The sequence below is a fragment of the Salvelinus fontinalis genome, chromosome 27 (assembly GCF_029448725.1).
Source record: "Salvelinus fontinalis isolate EN_2023a chromosome 27, ASM2944872v1, whole genome shotgun sequence".
NCBI lineage: Eukaryota > Metazoa > Chordata > Actinopteri > Salmoniformes > Salmonidae > Salvelinus > Salvelinus fontinalis.
The window spans coordinates 21,287,506-21,302,603 of record NC_074691.1 but is presented as its reverse complement, the minus strand read 5'-3'; the positions used below and the strand labels follow the sequence as shown (position 1 = coordinate 21,302,603).

General features: G+C 43.8%; 1 long non-coding RNA gene across 1 annotated transcript in view; it reads right to left on the bottom strand.

Moving 5' to 3' along the window:
* The window catches only part of LOC129825286 (uncharacterized), a 47,302-nt gene extending 33,260 nt beyond the window's left edge, over positions 1-14,042 (bottom strand). The window contains exon 1 of the long non-coding RNA XR_008754841.1: positions 13,923-14,042. This is a non-coding gene — a long non-coding RNA (uncharacterized LOC129825286). The remainder of the gene's footprint in view (positions 1-13,922) is intronic.
* Positions 14,043-15,098: the final 1,056 nt, after the last annotated feature.

The following is a 15,098-nucleotide window of genomic DNA, read 5'->3' as shown; positions in this document are numbered from 1 at the left end:
CTTTTTCGATGCCTCGTAATGAAGGGCACCTACTGGTAGATCTGTAAAAAAATAAATACAGACATGACATATCCCTTTGATCATGGTGAAGTTATTAATGACACTTTGGATGGTGTATCAATACACCCAGTCACTACACAGATACAGGCGTCCTTCCTAACTCATTGGCCGGAGAGGGAGGAAATAATGGTTTAAAAACATGTTTTCACTTTGTAATTATGGGGTAGTGTGTGGTGAAAAACAACAACAATTTAATCAATGTCGAATTCAGGCTGTAACGCAACAAAATGTTGAATAAGTCAAGGGGTATGAATAGTTTCTAACGGCACTAACGGCACTAGTTTCTAACGGCAGCTAGTGCTGCTAGTTCATTGTTCACACATCACTTGTCACAACGTGCGCACGTGCTGGCTCTGCTCTCCTCTCACTCACTCAGCAGCCTGCTGACTTCAGCGCTCTCTCAACACACAACAGCCTGCCTCACTGCCTGATAGTCAGCAGCAGCGATTAACAGACATTTTTATTTTTTTATTTTTTTATGTATGCCATGGTGACCGCAGTGCAATTTAGAAGTAGCCCAAAAACCTGCAACCAATAACATCTTCACACACAACATTGCTTTCAAAGTAGCCCAACTTGCCAGAAAACAGCGGACATGGCAACCCTGGCTCTATTCAATCTGTGAAGCTGAAGCGTTACAGATTCCGCAATATAAATGTAAAGGTAATTTCCAATTGAGCCAACATACGCACCATTTACCGTGAATGCAACCTCCACTAAAGCAGGAACATTTCCTTTAAAATTCAATCACGCTGTAAAGCTGAACTTCCGCAACGCAGATTGATCAGAGCCCTAAGTCAGTTTGCGTGTTGGTGAGGAATTGGGTCATGTTTCAGAATAGGCAGCATAGGAGGCCATTCATTTAGAAACATTAGCACCCTAGGGGTTCTACACACTGAAGCACAGTGTTACCAAACTCCCAGTTAAAGCCTTAGACCCAACATGTTCTTCCTCTGTCTCCAAGAAACCTCTTAGGTGCTTATGTAATGCTTGAGACCAAGAATGCCCAACACACACACAGTGAGTGGTGTAAAGTACTTAAGTAAAAATACTTTCAAGTACTACTTAAGTAGTTTTTGGGGGTCTCTGTACTTTACTATTTATGTTTTTGACAACTTTTACTTCACTACATTCTTAAAGAAAAGTATGTACTTTTTACTCCATACATTTTTCCTGACACCCAAAAGTACTCGACGTGACCGACGGGACTGCAGTGGAGAAGGTAAAAATCTCCTCAGTGTACACATCACTGACTATCTGAAATGGTCCACCCACAATTGAGAGCATCCTGTCGGGCTGTATCACCGCCTGGTACGGCAACTGCACCGCCCGCAACCGCAGGGCTCTCCAGAGGGTGGTATGGTCTGCCCAACTCATCACTGGGGGCACACTACCTGCCCTCCAGGACACCTACAGCACCAGGTGTCACAGGAAGGCTAAAAAGATCATCAAGGACATCAACCACCCGAGCCACGGCCTGTTCACCCCGTTATCATCCCGAAGGCCAGGTCAGTACAGGTGCGTCAAAGCTGGGACCGAGAGACTGAAAAACTGCTTCTATCTCAAGTCCAACAGACTGTTAAATAGCCATCACTACTTCCACCCAGTACCCTGAAATTAGTCACTGTTAGTAGCCGGCCTCCACCCAGTACCCTGCCCTGAACTTAGTCACTGTTAGTAGCCGGCCTCCACCCAGTACCCTGCCATGAACTTAGTCACTGTTAGTAGCCGGCCTCCACCCAGTACCCTGCCATGAACTTAGTCACTGTTAGTAGCCGGCCTCCACCCAGTACCCTGCCCTGAACTTAGTCACTGTTAGTAGCTGGCCTCCACCCAGTACCCTGCCCTGAACTTAGTCACTGTTAGTAGCCGGCCTCCACCCAGTACCCTGCCCTGAACTTAGTCACTGTTAGTAGCTGGCCTCCACCCAGTACCCTGCCCTGAACTTAGTCACTGTTAGTAGCCAGCCTCCACCCAGTACCCTGCCCTGAACTTAGTCACTGTTAGTAGCCGGCCTCCACCCAGTACCCTGCCCTGAACTTAGTCACTGTTAGTAGCCGGCCTCCACCCAGTACCCTGCCCGGAACTTAGTCACTGTTAGTAGCCGGCCTCCACCCAGTACCCTGCCCTGAACTTAGTCACTGTTAGTAGCCGGCCTCCACCCAGTACCCTGCCCTGAACTTAGTCACTGTTAGTAGCCGGCCTCCACCCAGTACCCTGCCCTGAACTTAGTCACTGTTAGTAGCCAGCCTCCACCCAGTACCCTGCCCTGAACTTAGTCACTGTTAGTAGCCGGCCTCCACCCAGTACCCTGCCCTGAACTTAGTCACTGTTAGTAGCCGGCCTCCACCCAGTACCCTGCCCTGAACTTAGTCACTTCACTGTTGGTAGCCGGCCTCCACCCAGTACCCTGCCCTGAACTTAGTCACTTCACTGTTGGTAGCCGGCCTCCACCCAGTACCCTGCCCTGAACTTAGTCACTGTTAGTAGCCGGCCTCCACCCAGTACCCTGCCCGGAACTTAGTCACTGTTAGTAGCCGGCCTCCACCCAGTACCCTGCCCTGAACTTAGTCACTGTTAGTAGCCGGCCTCCACCCAGTACCCTGCCCTGAACTTAGTCACTGTTAGTAGCCGGCCTCCACCCAGTACCCTGCCCTGAACTTAGTCACTGTTAGTAGCCGGCCTCCACCCAGTACCCTGCCCTGAACTTAGTCACTGTTAGTAGCCGGCCTCCACCCAGTACCCTGCCCTGAACTTAGTCACTGTTAGTAGCCGGCCTCCACCCAGTACCCTGCCCTGAACTTAGTCACTGTTAGTAGCCGGCCTCCACCCAGTACCCTGCCCTGAACTTGGTCACTTCACTGTTGGTAGCCGGCCTCCACCCAGTACCCTGCCCGGAACTTAGTCACTTCACTGTTGGTAGCCGGCTACCACACAGTTACTCAAACATGCACCTTAGAGGCTGCTGCCCTATGTACATAGACATGAAATCACTGGTCACTTTAATAATGTTTACATCCTGCTTTACTCATTTCATATGCATATACTGTATTCTCTAGCTCCACAATGAAATAGGGTGCAGGCCAGGCAGCAGGCTGTTAGCCAACCTGCCAGCTTAGTGGAGTCTGCCATTAGCACTGTCAGTGTAGTCAGCTCAGCCATCCCCATTGAGACTGTTTCTGTGCCTCGACCTAGGTTGGGCAAAACTAAACATGGCGGTGTTCGTCTTAGCAATCTCATTAGGATAAAGACCTTCCTGCCATTATTGAAAGAGATCGTGATACCTCACATCTCAAAATAGGGTTACTTAATGTTAGATCCCTCACTTCAAAGGCAGTTATAGTCAATGAACTAATCACTGATCATAATCTTGATGTGATTGGCCTGACTGAAACATGGCTTAAGCCTGATGAATTTACTGTGTTAAATGAGGCCTCTCCTCCTGGTTACACTAGTGACCATATCCCCCGTGCATCCCGCAACGGTGGAGGTGTTTCTAACATTTACGATAGCAAAGAAAATTACGTTTTCGTCTTTTGAGCTTCTAGTCATGAAATCTATGCAGCCTACTCAATCACTTTTTATAGCTACTGTTTACAGGCCTCCTGGGCCATATACAGCGTTCCTCTCTGAGTTCCCTGAATTCCTATCGGACCTTGTAGTCATAGCAGATAATATTCTAATTTTTGGGGATTTTAATATTCATATGGAAAAGTCCACAGACCCACTCCAAAAGGCTTTCGGAGCCATCATCGACTCAGTGGGTTTTGTCCAACATGTCTCTGGACCTACTCACTGCCACAGTCATACTCTGGACCTAGTTTTGTCCCATGGAATAAATGTTGTAGATCTGAATGTTTTTCCTCATAATCCTGGACTACCGGACCACCATTTTATTACGTTTGAAATCGCAACAAATAATCTGCTCAGACTCCAACCAAGGAGCATCAAAAGTCGTGTTATAAATTCTCAGACAACACAAAAATTCCTTGATGCCCTTCCAGACTCCTTCTGCCTACCCAAGGACGTCAGAGGACAAAAATCAGTTAACCACCTAACTGAGGAACTCAATTTAACCTTGCGCAATACCCTAGATGCAGTTGCACCCCTAAAAACGGAAAACATTTGTCATAAGAAACTAGTTCCCTGGTATACAGAAAATACCCGAGATCTGAAGCAAGCTTCCAGAAAATTGGAACGGAAATGGCGCCACACCAAACTGGAAGTCTTCCGACTAGCTTGGAAAGACAGTACCGTGGAGTATCGAAGAGCCCTCACTGCTGCTCGATCATCCTACTTTTCCAACTTAATTGAGGAAAATAAGAACAATCCAAAATTTATTTTTGATACTGTTGCAAAGCTAACTAAAAAGCAGCATTCCCCAAGAGAGGATGGCTTTCACTTCAGCAGTAATAAATTCATGAACTTCTTTGAGGAAAAGATCATGATCATTAGAAAGCAAATTACGGACTCCTCTTTAAATCTGCGTATTCCTCCAGGGCTTAGCTGTCCTGGATCTGCACAGCTCTGCCAGGGCCTGGGATCGGGAGAGACACTTAAGTGTTTTAGTACTATATCTCTTGACACAATGATGAAAATAATCATGGCCTCTAAACCTTCAAGCTGCATACTGGATCCTATTCCTACTAAAATACTGAAAGAGCTGCTTCCTGTGCTTGGCCCTCCTATGTTGAACATAATAAACGGCTCTCTATCCACCGGATGTGTACCAAACTCACTAAAAGTGGCAGTAATAAAGCCTCTCTTGAAAAAGCCTAACCTTGACCCGGAAAATATAAAAAACTATCGGCCTACATCGAATCTTCCATTCCTCTCAAACATTTTTGAAAAAGCTGTTGCGCAGCAACTCACTGCCTTCCTGAAGACAAACAATGTATACGAAATGCTTCAGTCTGGTTTTAGACCCCATCATAGCACTGAGACTGCACTTGTGAAGGTGGTAAATGACCTTTTAATGGTGTCAGACCGAGGCTCTGCATCTGTCCTCGTGCTACTAGACCTTAGTGCTGCCTTTGACACCATCGATCACCACATTCTTTTGGAGAGACTGGAAACCCAAATTGGTCTACACGGACAAGTTCTGGCCTGGTTTAGATCTTATCTGTCGGAAAGATATCAGTTTGTCTCTGTGAATGGTTTGTCCTCTGACAAATCAACTGTACATTTCGGTGTTCCTCAAGGTTCCGTTTTAGGACCACTATTGTTTTCACTATATATTTTACCTCTTGGGGATGTTATTCGAAAACATAATGTTAACTTTCACTGCTATGCGGATAACACACAGCTGTACATTTCAATGAAACATGGTGAAGCCCCAAAATTGCCCTCGCTAGAAGCCTGTGCTTCCGACATAAGGAAGTGGATGGCTGAAAACTTTCTACTTTTAAACTCGGACAAAACAGAGATGCTTGTTCTAGGTCCCAAGAAACAAAGAGATCTTCTGTTAAATCTGACAATTAATCTTGATGGTTGTAAAGTCATCTCAAATAAAACTGTGAAGGACCTCGGCGTTACTCTTGACCCCGATCTCTCTTTTGACGAACATATCAAGACTGTTTCAAGGACAGCTTTTTTCCATCTACGTAACATTGCAAAAATCAGAAATTTTCTGTCCAAAAATGATGCAGAAAAATTAATCCATGCATTTGTTACTTCTAGGCTAGACTACTGCAATGCTCTACTTTCCGGCTACCCGGATAAAGCACGAAATAAACTCCAGTTAGTGATAAATACGGCTGCTAGAATCCTGACTAGAACCAAGAAATTTGATCATATTACTCCAGTGCTAGCTTCCCTACACTGGCTTCCTGTTAAGGCAAGGGCTGATTTCAAGGTTTTACTGTTAACCTATAAAGCGTTACATGGGCTTTTTCCTACCTATCTTTCCGAGTTGGTCCTGCCGTACATACCTACACGTACGCTACGGTCACAAGACGCAGGCCTCCTAATTGTCCCTAGAATTTCTAAGCAAACAGCTGGAGGCAGGGCTTTCTCCTATAGATCTCCATTTTTATGGAATGGTCTGCCTACCCATGTGAGAGACGCAGACTCGGTCTCAACCTTTAAGTCTTTACTGAAGACTTATCTCTTCAGTAGGTCATATGATTGAGTGTAGTCTGGCCCAGGAGTGTGAAGGTGAACGGAAAGGCTCTGGAGCAACAAACCGCCCTTGCTGTCTCTGCCTGGCCGGTTCCCCTCCACTGGGATTCTCTACCTCAAACCCTATTACAGGGGCTGAGTCACTGGCTTACTGGTGCTCTTTCATGCCGTCCCTAGGAGGGGTGCGTCACTTGAGTGGGTTGAGTTACTGACGTGATCTTCCTGTCTGGGTTGGCACCTCCCCTTGGTTTGTGCTGTGGTGGAGATCTTTGTGGGCTATACTCGGCCTTGTCTCAGGATTGTAAGTTGGTGGCTGAAGATATCCCTCTAGTGGTGCGGGGGCTGTGCTTTGGCAAAGTGGGTGGGGTTATATCCTTCCTGTTTGGCCCTGTCCGGGGGTATCATCGGATGGGGCCACAGTGTCTCCTGACCCCTCCTGTCTCAGCCTCCAGTATTTATGCTGCAGTAGTTTGTGTCGGGGGGCTAGGGCCAGTTGGTTATATCTGGAGTACTTCTCCTGTCTTATCCAGTGTCCTGTGTGAATTTAAGTATGCTCTCTCTAATTCTCTCCTTCTCTCTTTCTTTCTCTCTCTCGGAGGACCTGAGCCCTAGGACCATACGTCAGGACTACTGGGCATGATGACTCCTTGCTGTCCCCAGTCCACCTGGCCTTGCTGCTGTCCCAGTTTCAACTGTTCTGCCTGCAGTTATGGAACCCCTACCTGTCCCAGACCTGCTGTTTTCAACTCTTAATGATCGGCTATGAAAAGCCAACTGACATTTATTCCTGATTATTATTTGACCATGCTTGTCATTTATGAACATTTTGAACATCTTGGCCATGTTCTGTTATAATCTCCACCCGGCACAGCCAGAAGAGGACTGGCCGCCCCTCATAGCCTGGTTCCTCTCTAGGTTTCTTCCTAGGTTTTGGCCTTTCTAGGGAGTTTTTCCTAGCCACCGTGCTTCTACACCTGCATTGCTTGCTGTTTGGGGTTTTAGGCTGGGTTTCTGTACAGCACTTCGAGATATTAGCTGATGTACGAAGGGCTATATAAAATAAACTTGATTTGATTATTCTATTCTACTGTATTTTAGTCAATGCCACTCCAACATTGCTGGTCTTAATATTTATATATTTCTTAATTACATTCTTTCACTTTTAGATTTGTGTGTATTGTTGTGAATTGTTAGATACTACTGCACTGTTGGAGCTACAGTAGGAACACAAGCATTTCACTACACCCGCAATAACATCTGCTAAGTATGTGTGTGTGACCAATACCATTTGATTTGATTTGTAAAGTCCTCCTCAAAGTTATCAGACGCCAAAACATCCACGTTGTATTGTTTTCCTCTGGAGCAGTGTTCAATACATAGTGGATTGACTGGTACAATACACAGTGGATTGACTGGTACAATACATAGTGGGTTGACTGGTACAATACACAGTGGATTGACTGGTACAATACATAGTGGACTGACTGGTACAATACACAGTGGGTTGACTGGTACAATACACAGTGGACTGACTGGTACAATACACAGTGGACTGACTGGTACAATACACAGTGGGTTGACTGGTACAATACATAGTGGTTTGACTGGTACAATACACAGTGGATTGACTGGTACAATACATAGTGGACTGACTGGTACAATACACAGTGGGTTGACTGGTACAATACACAGTGGACTGACTGGTACAATACACAGTGGACTGACTGGTACAATACACAGTGGGTTGACTGGTACAATACACAGTGGGTTGACTGGTACAATACATAGTGGGTTGACTGGTACAATACATAGTGGGTTGACTGGTACAATACATGTGGCTCAATTCACAGTGGTTTCAGAATTTGACTTGTACATTTTTTTATGCTTAGCAGGACAGGAAATGGTGCAATTCACGCACCAATCAAGATAACATCTCTGGTCATCCCTACTGCCGCTGGTCTTGCAGACTCACAAAACACAAATGCTTGATTTGTAAATTATGTCTGAGTGTTGGAGTGTGCCCCTGGGTATCCGTAAATTAAAAAGATTTCCTTAATATAAGGATTTAGAATTTATATTTTTACTTTTGATACTTAAGTATATTTCAAATCAAATACTTTTAGACTTTTACTCAAGTAATATTTTACTGGGTGACTTTTACTTGAGTCATTTTCTAGTAAGGTATCTTTACTTTTAACCTTAGTATGACAATGGGGTACTTTTTACACCACTGCACACACATTTGCACGTACAGTAGCAAACACACAAACGGGAACACGGCACAGGCACACACGCGCAAACACATTCTTGACACAGTTGACAGGTAATCTTGGGGGAGCGAGACAAAGGTCACTCAACATGTATTTTTGTCTATGCTTCCCCTGGGATTCACCTTTGTCTGTATAAATAATTGTCTGTATAAAGATGAGGAAACATTTTTGTCTGAACCTGGAGGACCAGAGGCTCTGTATACCTCCAGTAGAGAGAGCCTACACAGCTTACATCACTGCAATCAGCTCTATCATGATTTGACTTTTTAAGGTACATCATTCACAGTCCTGTCATTTTCCCTTGTCATTCACAGTCCTGACATGTTTAAAGTCATATTTCCAGCAGTAGCCCCTCCATCATATTACTATAGGCCCATTGCTAGCTTTCAGCACTGCTGCAGTATTTATCACCATGGTAATCGCAGCGTACATTGCAGGGCGTTTGCATTATTGCTGCATTTTATTATTGCTATAGTCTTAGTCTTTTGGGAGCTTTCATTAGAAGACCATCATCTGTGTGATTACTAAGTCAAGATATAAAACCATTATGAAAAATATGGCCTTTGCTCAGATCTGCTCCCACACAAACAAGTTGACCAATTTCACAGAAATAGAGGGCAGGGGGAGAGTAAAACATAATTTTCGGTGCATATCTACACACGCACACAGAGACACACACACGGTAGAACTCAAAAACAAGTCATTAGCCCACGGACATCTGTTAGAGTGAGAGAGGGAATGAGGAAGCAGAGGAGTGCTGCATCCATCCATCTCTGCCACACCACATTAGCATGAAATAGTCGTACTGGAACCACCAAAATGAACAGACCACATCCCAGCCTCCCACAACACACACTGGGCTGATCCCCAGGCCATTGTCCTAGTACTATTCATTTACTTGAAAACAGAACAGAACTACACAAACAAACAAACATAGGCTACACACATCAATGCCAACAAGCCCGTGTGTGTGTGGCACAAAATAAAACAACTTTCTGCTCACTTGGTACAGAAATAAAAACAGCATTCATTCTAAATTACAGGAATATATCAATTGTGTGTGTAGATGTGTGTGTAGAGCACCAGTCCCTCTCCTCTTGTTGTTGTAAACCCTAATGGACTGTTCAGATGGCTGTGCTCCAGTCAATCTGTCCCTGTATGTGTCTCAGAGGCCTAGTCTATTGTTATTTCCGTCAGCTCTCAATGTTTAGGAGTGGAGCGAGCTGCTCTGCCCAGAGCGGGACAAGGAGAATACTGGTGGAGAGAATACACCATGGCCAGAACACACTATCAGTACAGGACCAGTCAAAACATCCCATAATCATAAAACCTAAACCCTGTGTCCATAACGACCTGGTCCCTCTGCCGTGCTGTCATTGGCTGGATTACAATTAGGATTAGGATGGATCGGTTTAGCTGCTAGGCTGATTGAAATACAGTAAAAAGAAAAAAAAGACTTTCATTGATGTGCTGTCTTTTGTAAACAGTGGTTTATACAGTGTCAGATACGGATAATCCTACCAATTCAGGAGGATTACAGAGAATCAATAGTGACCCAGTCTTTCCATGAGCAGACAAAGTCATCAGGGATCTACCTTTCAGAGCAGAATTCATTAACTACACCTTTTGCTTAGACACACTAAGGCCTTTAAAATGCAACGTTAATACTGTGGTATTATGGTGTCACAAATAGAAATTATATTGTGTCATTAATTAAGGGTCTTTGCATGTCAAAAAAGATGTCATATAAACTTGTTGACCAATCAGGACCTGAATATGACTGCACGTCACACAATAGTGTCACACAATAGTGTAACACGTTCATAAAGGTTGTACGTGGTTATCACACATTGTTTACACTATCACTCGTATTTCACATGTCACAACGATTCATCGATACGTATGCTATGATGCTGGTAAAGTTTTGTATCGCGCACCTGCCGCTGTCGCATGAGCGCAGACACTTCCCCAAACTCTAGGACACTGCTGGTCCCAAAAAAATTAGCTGGCTGATGGATGCAAACAATGTTCTTCCCCAAAACTATAGCAAAACGACATCATCTGTTCAGTAGCTATAGAACGCTTTCTAACTATCGAGCTAGGTGTCACCATCTAAAATACCCCTAATTTATAAAACCGTTCTTATTTGATTAATGTTGGTCGGACCCACCTACGTGAAGCTAGCCACTAGAGGGATTAGGCACAATAGTGGAATTTGAGAATGTGCCTTCAAAATAAAGGTACCTTATTGAAAGCGATGCGAATTAATTTGAATAGTGGAATCATGCCAAAATGGAATAGATCAAGCTAAACGAGGTAGGAAAGTTGTTATATAAATTCAACAAACGACAATAATCTGTTAATTTGATAACAATCTGTTGAAATCACACTGTGGATGTATTAGACTATATAATTGCATTGGGGACATACTTATTTCACTGTACAGCCTTTCCTATTGTGAATAAATGACATGGGGTTTCAGTCTACTACTCATTGACACCCACCAAATATTAGCGTCGTACGTCTTATTGCGGGACTCTGAAACCACTGTGAATTGAGCCACATGTATTGTACCTGTCAACCCACTGTGTATTGTACCAGTCAATCCACTGTGTATTTTACCAGTCAACCCACTGTGTATTGTATCAGTCAACCCACTGTGTATTGTACCAGTCAACCCACTGTGTATTGTACCAGTCAACCCACTGTGTATTGTACCAGTCAGTCCACTGTGTATTGTACCAGTCAGTCAACTGTGTATTGTACCAGTCAGTCCACTGTGTATTGTACCAGTCAACCCACTGTGTATTGTACCAGTCAACCCACTGTGTATTGTACCAGTCAACCCACTGTGTATTGTACCAGTCAACCCACTATGTATTGTACCAGTAAACCCACTGTGTATTGTACCAGTCAACCCACTGTGTATTGTACCAGTCAACCCACTATGTATTGTACCAGTCAACCCACTGTGTATTGTACCAGTCAACCCACTGTGTATTGTACCAGTCAACCCACTGTGTATTGTACCAGTCAATCCACTGTGTATTGTACCAGTCAACCCACTGTGTATTGTACCAGTCAACCCACTGTGTATTGTACCAGTCAACCCACTGTGTATTGTACCAGTCAACCCACTGTGTATTGTACCAGTCAACCCACTGTGTATTGTACCAGTCAACCCACTGTGTATTGTACCAGTCAACCCACTGTGTATTGTACCAGTCAACCCACTGTGTATTGTACCAGTCAACCCACTGTGTATTGTACCAGTCAACCCACTGTGTATTGTACCAGTCAATCCACTGTGTATTGTACCAGTTAATCCACTATGTATTGAACACTGTTCCAGAGGAAAACAATACAACGTGGATGTTTTGGAGTCTGATAACTTTGAGGAGGACTTTACAAATCAAATCAAATGGTATTGGTCACACACACATACTTAGCAGATGTTATTGCGGGTGTAGTGAAATGCTTGTGTTCCTACTGTAGCTCCAACAGTGCAGTAGTATCTAACAATTCACAACAACACACACAAATCTAAAAGTGAAAGAATGTAATTAAGAAATATATAAATATTAAGACCAGCAATGTTGGAGTGGCATTGACTAAAATACAGTATTTACATATGAAATGAGGTCCCAGCTTTGATGCACCTGTACTGGCCTCGCCTTCTGGATGATAGCGGGATGAACAGGCAGTGGCTCGGGTAGTTGTTGGCCTTGATGATCTGTTTGGACTTCCTGTGACATCGGGTGCTGTCGGTGTCCTGGAGGGCAGACAGTGTGCCCCCGGGGATGCGTTGGGCAGACCATACCACCCTCTGGAGAGCCCTGCGGGTGCGGGCGGTGCAGTTTCCGTACCAGGCGGTGATACAGCCTGACAGGACGCTCTCAAATGTGCATCTGTAAAAGTTTCTGACGGTTTTGGGAGCATAGCCGAATTTCTTCAGCCTCCTGAGTTTGAAGAGGTGCTGTTGCAGCTTCTTCACCATGCTGTCTGTGTGGTTGGACCATTTCAGATCGTCAGTGATGTGTACGCTGAGGAAATGTTCCACCTTCTCCACTGCGGTCCCGTCAATGTGGATAGGGGCGTGCTCCCTCTGCCTTTTCCTAAAGTCCACGATCAGCTCCTTCGTTTTGTTGACGTTGAGAGGTTATTTTCCTGGCACTACTCCGCCAGGGTCTTCACCTCCTCCCTGTAGACTGTCTCGTCATTGTTGGTAATCAGGCCTACTACTGTTGTGTCGTCTGCAAAGTTGATGATTGAGTTGGAGGCGTGCATGGCCACGCAGTCATGGGTGAACAGGGAGTACAGGAGGGGGCTGAGCACGCACCCTTGTGGGACCCATGTTGAGGATCAGCGAAGGTGTTGTTTCCTACATTCACCACCTGAGGGCGGCCCGTCAGGAAGTCCAAGACCCAGTTGCACAGGGTGGGGTTCAGACCCTGGGCCCCGAGCTTAATGATGAGCTTGAAAGGGTACTATGGTTCCCACAGTTCCCATAAAAGCTACAATGCTCATATTTACATAAACTCTTCACAGTTATATTCTGTGGGTGTCAATGAGTAGACTCATACCCAATTTCATTGCTCCACATTCCAACACTTCAAACTTGTTCAACATTATCTCGTCTAAATATGTCATGATTCGAGCAATTGTAACCTTCTGCGTCACTTTCAACATGGACTTTTATTTTGAAGTCGAACCGCAAATTGCACTAGTGTGGCTAATCCTTATTGTGGCTAGCTTCACAACATGTCCGGTCAAGCCTCACTAGCTATATTAAGCTAGCTTGCTGTTTATAACGTTAGCTTTGGCCAACAGGGATAAGTAAGTAGCTGGCTAGCTAGTTATTTTCATTAACTGAAGTTCGATTTCGATCGGAGAAAAACAAGTGGCTACCTAGCTAATACTTACTCACAAGGATTCCTAAATCTTTGCTAAAAATATTGAAAATGTTGTTTTCAGGCTGGTTGCATTGGTGCTAGCTAGGTACCAAGCCTAAACTAGCTAGCTACCCCAGAAGTTGCTAATAACATCTGTATCTGCGCTTGGCTTGCACATGCAAATACAGCACACACAACATTCTATAATAGAATTGTGTTATTTGACCTGTCATATAGTTTTATTTGATGCGTATCTTTTTTGACACGCAAAGACCCAAACGGCATTCCATAATGGCAGAAAAATTATTAAACGAAGGTCACAAAAATAATTCATTTAAGTATGATGTCACAAAAGCAAGATTCCATTATCGGATAGATGTGACAAAATGATGAATTGTTTCGATGCATTGTTGATGTTATACACAGAAAACCCCATTGTCACAATGACATTACTAACAGAATATCTCGTACTATAACTTGATTGATGTCACAAAGTGTAGAATTGACTGACATAAATAGATATATCTTTGGACATAATAACAAAAAAAGTATTGATTTCTCACATACTGTATTACTGTACCTCAAATCTCTTCGGTGGCCGTGTCTAAACAACTACAGTATTTTCTCCAAAACTGAATTACTTTTCAGTGCAGCTCAGATAACTCACGTGTTACAAAGCCACACCGGATCGAACTTCTCATTGGAGAATCTACTTTCCAACTCCTCTCTCCCCATTCACGCCATGCCAACACAAAATCTAAAGCAGTTCCCAAATTTTTTTTTAAAGGAATTCAGTCCAGCTTTCAACTTACTTTCAACTGTAGGCCGTCATTGTAAATAAGAGTTTGTTCTTAACTGACTTGCCTAGTTAAATAAAGGTTAAATACAAAATAAAAAAATGAAATACTCTTGAAAGTTGTAATAGGGTAGTGCATCATCAGTTCCTCTTGTCATGTCAGTCATTGCATACCTTAGAGAGCTATTTGTAAATGTCCAGATCAACTATCCCATGTCAGCTAACGTTTTTTAGCTAGAATTTTCTGCCCATAGATTTTGTTCTACTGTTTGAGTCACTCAATTATCACATGAATACACATTAGACATGGCAAAATGTATAGAATTGCACGAACATTTGCTTTAAAACATCAAAATTCTGTGCACCCCATGACAAATAACTGGTGGATGGATACGAACCATTAGGATACCATTCCAGTGTTTAATTGCTATATTGTAATTACTTCGCCACCATGGCCTATTTATTGCCTTAACTCCCTTATCTTACCTCATTTGCACTCACTGTATATATACTTTTTGTTTTCTTTTGTTCTACTGTATTATTGACGATGTTTTGTTTATTCCATGTGTAACTCTGTGTTGTTGTATGTGTCGAATTGCTGTGCTTTATCTTGGCCAGGTCGCAGTTGCAAATGAGAATTTGTCCTCAACTAGCCTACCTGGTTAAATAAAGGTGAAATTAAAAAATAAAAAATGTGTAGAATTGCAGGTGTGTTCCCCATTCCCCAATGCTGCAAGGGGGGCCTGAGGAAACGTTTGGTAACCCCTGATCTAACGGTAGTGCAAGCCATTGATCAAACTCAACCTTCTGATTGTGTTCACAGTGAACGATGTGACTGTTTACTGAGAGAAATAAAAAGAGAGTGCCTTTCAACATCAGTGGCTATTTTTTATGTTCTGGGCAGAGGAGGAGGAGGAGTGTGTTTCATTGCTGTTAGGAGAGGAAGACATACGTCTTCAA